The sequence below is a fragment of the Palaemon carinicauda genome, chromosome 14 (genome assembly GCF_036898095.1).
Source record: "Palaemon carinicauda isolate YSFRI2023 chromosome 14, ASM3689809v2, whole genome shotgun sequence".
NCBI classification, from domain to species: Eukaryota; Metazoa; Arthropoda; class Malacostraca; order Decapoda; family Palaemonidae; genus Palaemon; species Palaemon carinicauda.
The window spans coordinates 116375514-116388504 of NC_090738.1; the positions used below are offsets into that span (position 1 = coordinate 116375514).

At 41.0% G+C, this 12991-nt stretch overlaps 1 long non-coding RNA gene across 2 annotated transcripts in view; it reads right to left on the reverse strand.

The window, feature by feature from the left end:
• Nucleotides 1–1103: 1103 nt before the first annotated feature.
• Nucleotides 1104–12991, reverse strand: part of LOC137653635 (uncharacterized) — a 43469-nt gene continuing 31581 nt past the window's right edge. The window contains exons 4-5 of one of the 2 annotated variants that reach the window (XR_011046529.1): nt 2858–3015; nt 1104–2390 (exon numbers count right to left, since the gene is read on the reverse strand). This is a non-coding gene — a long non-coding RNA (uncharacterized lncRNA). The remainder of the gene's footprint in view (nt 2391–2857; nt 3016–12991) is intronic. The other variant, XR_011046528.1, reaches the window with a different exon arrangement.

Sequence of the window (12991 nt, forward strand, 5' to 3'; positions counted from 1 at the left end):
GCAGGTTTTTTTTGTACTAGCTTAACTCAAATTTTTATTGGCAACCCAGTCTAATGAATGTTATCTGAACTTTCGCATTTGCTATGATTATTTTTGTACTCGTGAAGTCTTTATTTCCATTTTTACATTCTTTCCATTCAAGAAATGATAGCGATTATCCCGAAGCTTTCAAAAATAGATTGTTGTCATAGTTTTGAAGGTATGTGAAATACCATTTGATTTACCTGTATTTAGCTAATCTTGGGGGTAATTAGAAAATTTTAAGATATTTGTCATTTGGGAAATTTGCTGTTGAACTAAATATAGAAAATCTCAACGTATAAAATTTTCTATTATTCAACCCCCCCCCCCCTTGAAGAATCTTTTGAATTTGCCATGAAATTTCAATTTTCTCTCTAAGCGCTCTTCCTTTTTCTGGTCTTATTCCTTTTGGCTTTGCCTTTACTCTTCCGCCTCTAAACTCACCACCACCCACTTTTTTATTTTTAACCACCTTGCTCTTCTCTTTGTTAGGGATACATGAGTACTCATGATATTAAAATAAAAATTTATTCATAATGGTAAATCCATTACAAATTCAAGAACTAAACATTTTATGTTAGTTTTTGCCCTTAATTGAACCTTCCTTTTAGTGGACCAATACCCTTCCTGCATCCTTACCTCTCTCCAATATTAGGAAATGTCAATGTTCATTTAAGTGTTCTCTTTCCCTAACCACCCCTTCCTCTAACCCAACGAGAGCCAAAATTTCACCTGATAGCACGATCTAGTCCACTGCCAAAATTTCACCTGATAGCACGATCTAGTCCACTGATCATTTGGCCCTATCATCTGTGAAAAGAATTCATTTGGGTTGCATATGAGTTTTTGTTGTACAGTTTTAACCATTTTGTTTCCTGGTGTAGTGATAGCAGTAACATTATTTTTCAAGTACAATCAAGATGAGAGATTTATTAAATATACTGACCATTTTGCTATTTCCAGTTCAATGTTGAAATTTTAGTTAATGTTGTAATTGACAGATTTTGTTGAATCCAGTTCGTTGGTAGCTTCAGAAGTTGAAATGACATTGCTTCACATGGATGTCAACCAGTTTAAAGAAATAGAATTTACTCGATATAACTTAAAATAAATTCGCCTTTCAAGTAACAATAGTAAGTTTTCGGGTCTAATATTGTGGATATCGTGGAATCTTAGTAAAATTGAATGTTGTAATGACAATGTTTTACTATACATAAATTATTTTAGTTTGAATACTGATGAATAGGTTATATGTAATCTACCACATTTGAGGAATTAATCTTCTGCAATTGAGATATTAAGTAGCTTTCCATGTTATTAATTCAGCTGAACTCTTAGAAAAAATTTCATCTTATTTCAATTCTAGATTAATCTATTTCAAAATCGTAGTTTGTGTAGCAGGTTTTCAATTATGCCGTTGAAAAGGTTAACATTATACTGGTATATGAAGAAAGGAAGTAATTGGTATTTTACATTGAGGGTCAGTGAATAGCTAATCTAGTGTAGTTTTTGACTGCTGAACATTGTAGCAGGTAACTCAGTTTTGCATAAATTTCCCTGGCAACATTGCTGAACATTTAAATATTGTCAAAAGCATTGTTAATTTTATGAAGCTGAATAAACAATTGCTTTTCTTATAATTTTGCAGAGTAGTTCTATTGCTAAACTGCCTTACTGCTACAATGTACTGCTGTCAGATGTCTTCCGAGCTTTCTGTGAAGTTTAACCGAAGTAAGGTGTACCATATGTTGTTGTTGTTCTCTAAGCCCATTACTGTTCTCTAAGTCTGTAATAAATTTAACTTATTATATTTAATATAATAGAGGAACATAACTGAAATCAAAGATAGTACTTTTTAATTCATAGTATTATATGAATAATTTGCTGAAAAGTTAATTGGGTAGGAGTGCTGGAGTAGGCAGAACAAAAAAAAAAAAAAAAAAAAAAGTAGCCGTGTTTAATGTTTATTTTATGAACTAATTACCTCATAAGTCATGTTCATCCCCCATTCCTCTCAAATATGTATTACTGTACCTGTAATTTATTAAATATGAAAATAAAGTTTTACCAATTGTATTTTTATGTTTTATTCTCTAAAAAGTGATGAAATCAGATGGTCTTCTTTCTCAGTAGCTTGCGGTGCTTTTTAGTGAAGGTGGTTCTCATTTATATGATACTTTTCCAATGATTGTTTGTAGACTTTCAAGCATTACATCCCATCTGTAGACTTCCTAGCCTTACGTGTCCCAACTGAAAATGTCACCATTCATCTCCCACTCCATTCCTCGGGCCTAACCAGTTACTGTAGTCTCTTGTCACAATGCAGCCGTTTATCTCTCTCATCACTCCAAACATGAACTATATGACCTCTGTAAGTAAAAATTAATGCCATTAGTTGATGCAAGAGATGAGCAAGTTTTAAAATTTATTACTGTTCAGTTTAGTTACAATATTTACAATATATAATGTACAGTACTTCCCATGCCATATGCTGAAGAAATTACATTATAAAACTTTTCATCAATCCACCTTTAATACCAATTAAATGTCCTTGTTTAGATTTTTAATCCCTCACATTTATACTTTATAATCCCCTCATTTATACATCACTAAATGAATCTTAAGGATTCCCTATGTCCATCCCTTGAAAATCCTTAAAATTTTCAATAGACAAAATATAATTCCCTATTTCCACTTTCAAAGACTTACAACTTCTCCTTAAACAAAATATAGATAACTCCCATATTTAAATATTTTGTTCAAAGTTTTTCAGAATCTAAGTGTTTAATATCACTGGTTTGTACTAACCAGACAAAAAGCACCAATTAAAACTTACGTAGTTAGGAACTAAAGCAAATAATTCAATGTGACCTTACGTTTCACAATGTCGTGATTTCTTGAAATAATTGGACAACAATTGTCATTTATATACTATTCGACAACTGGTGACATTACAAGCCAATACTCAAAGCAGGAGTTCCATAGTAATATAACCTAGAAGAGGAAAAACAAAATCAACTATTAGCAGAGACTACATAGATTTCATCTACTCGAGTGCTCTTCGTGTCACTGTAAATGTGCAGTACAGTACAGTAGTAATAAATTGTCTTACAAAGCAAATTAGCTTTAATACTTGCTTAAACAGATTAGTTTATAAAAATGGAATCACATTCAGATGTTTTACAAAATAGCTGACAAGAGTAAAGTTAACATTTGAAACTAAAGCAATAATGGATTTAGAATTGCGGGAGGATTGGCATGATGCAATGTTGTCTTAAAACAAGGAAATAACGCTAGGTTTAACTTTAAATTATCAAGAGACAATGTTGTCTTAAAACAAGGAAATAACACAAACCAAACTTTAAATTATCAAGAGAAATTAATAGATATATAGCAGTAATCACACAAGATAGTTGGAATACAGCAAGTGTGGAATTATTTACAAAAAGCTTCAATGCTACTTATGTGACGCGAAGGAAACTACTGCCAAAAAAATTATGGCCAAAAATAATTTTATACAAATTTTAAAATTAAATTTGTATTTTTCCTAGTTGGGCCTCTGCGACTGCGACCCTTATGGCCGTAGGAGTGTCCTCTCCCGCAAAAGGTGGGTCGAGAGGCTTTTCTCCCAGATGGTGTTATCTCTAGGGGGGGGGGGGGGGAATAAAAGGCTTCTGGTAGGCAACTTTGCAAAATTATTTGAGGTTATCGAGTGTCTTGCATCCTTGGTGCTGCCACTACTCGTAAGAACAGCCTGGCCAAATTTCTTGGATTTTCTATGGCTGCAGCCACATCTGATGATTGGTTAGATACAGAGCTCACCAGGGTGGAGTTCAAGTAGAGTTTTCCTAGGAGACAAACTTCTCAGGCATCTGGCTAAAACAGCATTACGTCTTTTTAGAATATAGTGGCCGGAGACTGTCTGGTGCAGCATGAACTTCAAATTGTTTTAGGGTGCTCTCATCCTGCATTTTTTCTACCACCGCAAAGCATGAAACTGCTCCTGACCAGTGGTCTAAATCTGCCAAGAACAGACTTGTTGATCACGTTTCGCATCTCGGGCCCTGATAAAATAGAGGGGATGAGACAATTTGTCACTAGGTACAGTAGGTACCAGGTTGGTAACATCTGCATCAGTAAGGAGTGGGCTCGGAAATGTGCCAGCAAGTATAAAACACTTGTGGTGTAAAAGTGATAAGGGAGGCGACTTGAAGAACCTGCTACCTTTCAGAGAATTCTCCAAGGCCAAGACTTAGGCATTGAACAAGTTCAGCGTATCTTAAGTACGACTGAAGCTCGCCATGTCAAACCTATGTTAAGGGTTTTGTGATTTTGGAAATAAGGTACTGTATCTAATTAACACTACCTATTAGCGGATTTGGCGCAAGGAGCCTTATCTAGGCATCCAATAAACGGATTAAACTCGTGATCTTAATAAAATACGATGCTTTCGAACCAGAAATTGGAACCTCGAGGGAGCTACATTTGCTGAGCTGGTGTACGCGCACAGCAACATTCTACGGAGACCCATTAATGGTGATATGATCAAGAGGTGGAGTCATTTTAAGGAAAATTGGTGACTCCACCTTAATTGCAAAATTGGTGACTCCACCTTAATTGACAAGTTGGAAGATTTGATTTTTCCTAGTAAGTCCTTCTTTTCTCTCGCTACATTCAGTGAATGGAAGAGGTGGCGGAGAAAGAACAGGAGTCGTGCTCACTCCTGAAATATAGGCGTCTACCTCTAGCAGATTGCAAGAGAATAACAGAGTTCCCTTTCCAAACTCGACCTGTGAGTTTTCTCCGAATCAAGTTTATTTGGCACATCTCCTATTAGGACTATGTCAACGATTAAAAACTGCGACATCATCTGCTGCCGATGGGAGTCTCTTGAAACATAAGAGGAAATTATTCCGGCGCCTTTTTCCATCTTGAACCTTCAAAGAAGATTCATCTGAATAATAATGTTCTTGCTGTTCTGAAGAATGTAAAATATGTAGCATTATGAACATTAAAGTACTGGTGTGAGTACAGCTTGGTAAATCAACAGATTTGTTATCCATATAGCCATTGGTAGTTGTGTTATAAGATCAAGGTTGTTGATGGTTGTAAGCCTTATCTGACAATGGAACACCACTGTGTGGGGTTCCATTCGCATATGCCTGGGTTGTGGTAGTATGATTAAAATGAGCATCATCGTGTGACATGATATCATGGCCATCACACGAGAAATATCACGATGTTGAAATTGAAGCACATCTAGCTACATCACAAGTAAGCACAGCGGTGCATACAGACTTGTTTGCCTGACCACATGTCTGGGCTAAGCCACGTATGGACAATTACACATGGAATTAACAAAGGTAGAGTAGTTACAATCTATTTTGGAGCAGTTGGCTTGGAAGGAGAAAACTGGTTGATTATCTTGGTTTGACCAGAGTTGCAATTGAGCACACAGCCAAAGTAGTCCGACCAACCTCAAGGTATAGTAATGGGGTGTTCTAGGGTAACTCCCGAGAACATTTAACTCGTCAGAGAGCAGTGCGGAGGAACCGTAAAGGTACAAGCCAAGGCTGGCTCGTGAGTACCAGCTGGAATAAGAAAGGATCCTCCAACAGGGCTGCTTCTGTACAGGGGGAAATAGCAGTCTAGGGTTCCGTGTATGGGAATGGAGACTTTCGGTGCTTTGATCAGAGATACCTCCAAAAGCAGTCTTCCTAAATAAAATCAGTCATATACAGCTCGCCACTAAGAACATTAGTGGGAGGCAAGGGAGATCTATGTACGACTGAGTAATCAGGGACCAAGGATACTGGGATAGGATCCAGCTCAAGGAGCGCAATGGCTATAGACAAAAGATCTATCACAAGCATCGACTCGGGGATCATTAGGCGCATTCAACATGGCGACTAAAACATTAACAAAATTATGTTCATCCCTAATTAAATTATGGCCTTAAAAGGTCCACGACACGAAGGAGCACAATAGGGAATTACTTGCAACTTAGAAACTAGTTTGCATTTCTTGCCATTGCTGGAAGAAGCCAAGGAAGTTGAGTGATCTCTCTCAGCTCATCTATTATTGTGTTGAGAATGACATCGTCAACTCATGAAGGTACTGCACGGGCGACCCTCATGGCCGTGGCTAGATAGCATTAAAGTGCAATTAGTGACAATGATAATAGAAGGGGGGGGGAGACCTGAAGACCTGAGCGACACCAGCTGCACAACAGCGCACAGTACTGCCATGCAGTGGGGGTTAGCTAGCATTTTATTATGATGCAATTGAACCCTTTCTTTTTGGACTATCTGGTTGTAGAAAATGGATCTAGAAGTAAACCATTTAAATTACTTAAGTTTGTAACTGCATAGGAACAACTATGCTTTATACTATAATTAGAGTATCATTAATATAACACCACACATAACTAACATTTTTCAAAATAGTGTAATAAATACATAAAGATGTTATTTTCATTAGTAAAATAAATTTTTGAATATACTTACCCGATAATCATGTAGCTGTCAACTCCGTTGCCCGACAGAATTCTACGGAAGGGATACGCCAGCGATCGCTATACAAGAGGGGGGTGTACTCACAAGCGCCACCTGTGGCCAGGTACTGCAGTACTTCTTGTTGACACCACTTCAATTTTTCCTCGGTCCACTGGTTCTATGGGGAGGAAGGGTGGGTCAATTAAATCATGATTATCGGGTAAGTATATTCAAAAATTTATTTTACTAATGAAAATAACATTTTTCAATATTAAACTTACCCGATAATCATGTAGCTGATTCACACCCAGGGAGGTGGGTGAAAACCAGTGTACATGTATATCAAGAAGCTAAGTATCCCGTATTTCATATTATCAGTTATTCAAAATAACAATGAAATTACAAGTACCTGGTAAGGAAGTCGACTTGAACCATTACTCTGCCTTAAATAAGTTCGTCTTCCTTACTGAGTGCAGCGTTCCTCTTAGGAGGCTGAACAACTCTAAGGTGCTGAAGTATCAAGGGCTGCAACCCATACTAAAGGACCTCATCACAACCTTTAACCTCGGCGCTTCTCAAGAGAGAATTGACCACCCGCCAAATCAACAAGGATGTGGAAGGCTTCTTAGCCGACCGTACAACCCATAAAAAGTATTCAAGAGAAAGGTTAAAAGGTTATGGGATTATGGGAATGTAGTGGCTGAGCCCTCGCCTACTACTGCATTCGTTGCTACGAATGGTCCCAGGGTGTAGCAGTACTCGTAAAGAGACTGGACATCTTTGAGATAGAATGATGCGAACACTGACTTGCTTCTCCAATAGGTTGCATCCATAACACTCTGCAGAGAATGGTTCTGTTTGAAGGCCACTGAAGTAGCCACAGCTCCCACTTCATGTGTCCTTACCTTCAGCAAAGCAAGGTCTTCTTCCTTCAGATGAGAATGTGTTTCCCTAATCAGAAGCCTGAAAAGTAAGAAACTGAGTTCTTAGAACTTGGAAAAGAAGGTTTCTTGATAGCACACCATAAGGCTTCTGATTGTCCTCGTAAAGGTTAAGACCTTTTTAGATAGTACCTAAGAGCTCTAACTGGGCAAAGTACTCTCTCCAGTTCATTCCCCACCAAGTTGGACAGGCTTGGGATCTCGAACGACTTAGGCCAAGGACGTGAAGGAAGCTCGTTTAGCAAAAACCGAGCTGCAAGGAACATGTAGCCGTTTCAGATGTGAAAACAATGATCCTGCTGAAGGCGTGGATCTCACTTACTCTTTTAGCTGTTGTCAAGCACACGAGGAAAAGAGTTTTTAATGTGAGGTCCTAAAAAGAGGCTGATTGGAGAGGTTCAAATCTTGATGACATAAGGAACCTTAGGACCACGTCTAGATTCCAGCCTGGAGTGGACAACCGACGTTCCTTTGAGGTCTCAAAAGACCTAGGGAGGTCCTGTAGATCTTTGTTGGTGGAAAGATCCAAGCCTCTGTGGCGGAAAACCGCTGCCAACATACTTCTGTAACCCTTGATCGTAGGAGCTGAAAGGGATCTTACTTTCCTTAGATGTAACAGGAAGTCAGCAATCTGGGTTACAGTGGTACTGGTTGAGGAAACTGCATTGGTCTTGTACCAGCTACGGAAGACTTCCCCTTGAGACTGATAGATTCTGAGAGTGGATGTTCTCCTTGCTTTGGCAATCGCTCTGGCTGCCTCCTTCGAAAAGCCCCTAGCTCTTGAGAGTCTTTCGAAAGTCTGAAGGCAGTCAGACGAAGAGCGTGGAGGTTTGGGTGTACCTTCTTTACGTGAGGTTGACGTAGAAGGTTCACTCCTAGAGGAAGAGTCCTGGGAATGTCGACCAGCCATTGCAGTACCTCTATGAATCATTCTCTCGCGGGCCAGAGCGGAGCCAACCAACGTCAGCCGTGTCCCTTTGCGAGAGGAGAACTTCTGAAGCACCCTGTTGACAATCTTGAACGGCGGGAATGCATACAGGTCGAGATGGAACCAATCCAGCAGAAAAGCATCCACGTGAACTGCTGCTGGGTCTGGAATCGGAGAACAATACAACAGGAGTCTCTAGGTTATCGAGGTAGCGAACAGATCTATGGTTGGCTGACCCCACAGGGCCCAAAGTCTGCTGCAAACATTCTTGTGAAGGGTCCACTCTGTGGGGATTACCTGACCCTTCCGGCTGAGGCGATCTGCCATGACATTCATACCGCCCTGAATGAACCTCGTTACCAGCGTGAGCTTTCGATCTTTAGACCAGAAGAGGAGGTCCCTTGCGATCTAGAACAACTTCCACGAAAGAGTCCCTCCCTGCTTGAAGATGTAAGCCAGGGCTGTGGTGTTGTCAGAGTCCACCTCCACCACCTTGTTAAGCTGGCGGGACTTGAAGTTTATCAAGGCCAGAAGAACCGCCAACAACTCCTTGCAATTGATGTGAAGTGTCCTTTGCTCCTGATTCCATGTTCCCAAGCATTCCTGTCCGTCCAAAGTCGCACCCCAGCCCGTGTCTGATGCGTCCGAGAGGAGACGGCGGTCGCGTTTCTGAACAGCCAAAGGTAGACTTCCTTGAGAAGAAAGCTGTTCTTACACCACGCGAGAGAAGACCTCCTCTCTTCGGAAACAGGAACTGAGACCGTCTCTAGCGTCATGTCCTTTATCCAGTGAGCAGCTAGATGATACTGAAGGGGGGGGGGGGGGAGGTGGAGTCTCCCTAACACGATGAACAGGGCCAGCGATGAAAGTGTCCCTGTTAGACTCATCCACTACCTGACTGAGCATCGGTTCCTTCTCAGCATGCTCTGGATGCATTCTAGGGCTTGGAAGATCCTTGGGGCCGACGGAAAAGCCCGAAAAGCTCGACTCTGAAGATCCATACCCAGGTAGACAATGGTCTGGGATGGGAAGAGCTGAGACTCCTCAAAATTGACCAGGAGGCCCAGTTCCTTGGTCAGATCCATAGTCCATCTGAGAATCTCCAGACAGCGACGACTTGTGGGAGCTCTTAAAAGCCAGTCGTCTGACGGAGCCGGACACAAGATCATGGTACTGCTGCACAGTCTGTGAACTGTCAACCATGGGGAAGCGAGGAAGTACAGTGACAACCCGAAGCTGTCTAGACTGTCTGGGTCGTACAGACAACTCCTTATCGGGTTGCTGAGGTTGCCGCACTGCGTCACAACAAGAACTTCTGCTGGTTGTTGAACGTCTTCCCAGTGACACACTGACTCCGTAAACAAAAAATCCTCTAACAAGGACTAAGCTTGGACTGCATGTCTTGCAACACAGCTCAAGGTCTATGGGAGCAGGTGTGGTAACAGACGGGGTTAGCGACTGAAGTGGAACCATTACCTTCCCTGGAAGCATGTTATGCTTAAATAAAAGTCCATAGGAGGCTAAGCAGCTAAGGCTCCTCTCCAAATGACAGAGTCCTCAAGGGAATATCAGAAGGAGGGAGAAAAGCACTTTCTCATCTACAGGGACCATATCCGAGAAAAGCTAAGTTCTCTCAGTGAGGGTTTCACTGGTGCAAAAGCAGCAGACTAGAAGGCAACGTTATGAAACTGCTAGACAGTCTAGTGAGTTGGCAACAACCAAAGATGTGTGACTGAGAAGCATGTGGTAAGGTATGCAGAGCATGTTGTATGCAGAGCATGCTGTATGTAGAGCATGCTGTAAGGTAAGCAGAGCATGTTGCATGGCGTGTAACATTTCTCAGAAATTCCATGACCAGTGCTAGATTGAGTAATATCGCATTACTGTCCATTGAAAGTGCACGTGTCGAGGGAATGATTAGACTGTTTTGTTGATGAAATTGATAGCCGGCATGATAATCGTAGAATTAAGCTGCACTAAATGTACTATAATCTACTTCAACTCAGGAAAGGGAAACTCGCCCTGTTGGCAACACTGCATTACTTCATGCATGCTTGCATGGGGTTTAAATATTTACCTTACATTCATAACTCATGATTCATTTTTGTTTTTGCCATATTTTGCGATTTGTTAAAAATATATTGCAAGGAATACATATATATTTTATATTTAAGTAATACAAATAACCTCCATTATCATAATGTTTGTGTAGGCATACATGTATATGATTACAAATGCAAGTTATGAAAGTAATGAGGTGTTATTATTGTCATTTGTTATTTCCAAGTTGAATGGGAAGAGGCTCAAGTTGAGGAGAAAGTGGCAGATGCATGCGTTGAGGTGGCTGACTCATAGCATGAGGTTGCTGCCTCAAGAGTTGCGCTTGCTTCAAGGGTTGAGGTGGCTGTGCAGAGAAAGGCTCTTGACTCACGAGTTGAGGTTCTTGAGGTGTGAGCTGCGAGAGTTGAGGTAGCGGCTGCGCAGAACGCAGTTCCTGTCTCACGAGTTGAGGTTCCTGAGGAGCTAGCCTCAAGAGTTGAGGTCGCTGCAGCGAGTGCTGAGGTGGCTGACTCATGGATGGAAGAGGTTGTCGTACCTCAAGAGGTTGTTGCCTCGCTGGTTTAACCGCAAGAGGAAGCGGAGGAAGTAAGGCATAAGACTCCTGCTCCCATTGCTGAGGTTGCCTTAAGGAAGGTTAAGGTTGCTGCACAACGCTGGTAACTGGCAACTCAGAACGCGGTAAGGTAGCCTGAGGAACCTCAACTTCGTACGCCTGGCAGACTGGACTGCGGTGAGGCGGAGCTCTCGCAGGAGGAGGCGGAGGTTGCTGCACACCGCTGGTAACTGGCAACTCAGAACGCGGTAAGGTAGCCTGAGGAACCTCAACTTCGGAGGAGGTGTAACCTTCTCAGCCTGAAACTCACGCATTAAGACCGCAAGCTGCGACTGCATGGACTGCAACAAAGTCGTCTTGGGATCAACAGACGATAAGGTCTGTTGAGGCAAAGCCTTAACTCTCTTAGGAGGTGTGCAGTCACCTGATGACTGCGGAGAGTCAGAGCTAACCCAATGACTGCATCCAGGTTGTTGAACTCTAGAGGTCTGGACTTTACGTTTAAGAGGTCTTGAGACCTGAGTCCAGCGTTTTCTCCCCGAAATTTCTTCTGCAGACGAGCAAAATAAGGGCTCAATCGTCTGCGGGTGGGAGTGACGGTCTCTGTAAGACACGCCCGCAACCACCGAGGATACTTCTGTGCGCCGATCAAGGCCTGCCGAACCCTTTTGCCCTTCGACATTGCTTCTCCCCTGGGCTTGGGAGCTTGCAAGAGGTCCCGGACTGGGAGGACGACTGGCACGCACAGAAGTACCCTCACGCACAACACTGACACACTTTGCGCTAATCACTTATCACTTTTGAATTTCTGTTTGCACTTATTTCACTGAACTCGAAACTTTAAGTGGTTTGTACCTGAAACACGCAATTCTATCCTTCCTCAAAAGACAGTAATTGCGAAAACAGAATTACAATGTAACAGAAAAATCTAATGAAAGATAAATAATTCAGTGGCTGGAAAGAGACTAAACACTAGATCAAATAAACTACGTTTAAAATCTCTCACCGCATAAAGCTTGAGAACAAGAATAAACTCTAGAAACGTTTACCTTCTTCCCCTAAAGAGACTAGGGAGAAGAGCAAAAACGATAACAACGTTACTCGCTTGAACGAAACGTTTATCCAGCTCTCTCTCCCTCCGTCACTATCTCTCTCTCTCTCTCTCTCTCTCTCTCTCTTGACTGAGAACCTGAGAGAAGAGCCCAATCATATAAATCGTTAAAACATATTATTGTTAAAGGAAAAAAACAAAGATTTCCCAAATAAAAAGTTCCTTTATTAGAATTAAAACCATTAAGCTAAGAAAGAATGAACAAAACGTTAGAAACGGTTTACTCTTACTGCAACGTGACACCGTGAAAATTCTCTCTCTATCGTAACGATAGAGCGCAAGTTGAACGTTCTGAACGTCAACAACTGCAGAGACAAAACAAAACGTTAGTTCCACTTTGAAACAGTACGAGACTATCAAAGAAATTCTTTCAAAAACATTAAAATAGCATAATATGTTAACAGGTAAAACCGAAATGACGGGCTCAATGTTAATTAACTTCGGTACAAGAAAAGACCGCTTACTATTAGGAAAGGTCGAATATAAACAAATATAAAAATTAATTTTAATAAGCTTATAAAAAAGGAAGTTAATCGAAGAGGCCTATAAAAGGCGGAGAGATATAAAATAAATCTATAACTTTGTTACGCAAAATTAAGAAAGAGAGTCTATATTCTCTTAGACACCAACACTTCCGTCTAAGGGAAGGGTCGGCCATTAAAAAGGTGAAAGAGAGTTCATACTCTCTTCGTCACCATAATTAATCAAATTAATTCCAAAAGCTAGCTAAGCTAATAATAAAACTTCCTGAATAGCGAAAGCTGAAATCTTAGAGCAATACTTCACCAAAAACCATGAACAAAACTCCAAAATTATAAGCGTATCCATGAACGTCTTGCCGGAAGCACGACAGAGGAAAAATTGGAGTGGTGTCAACAAGAA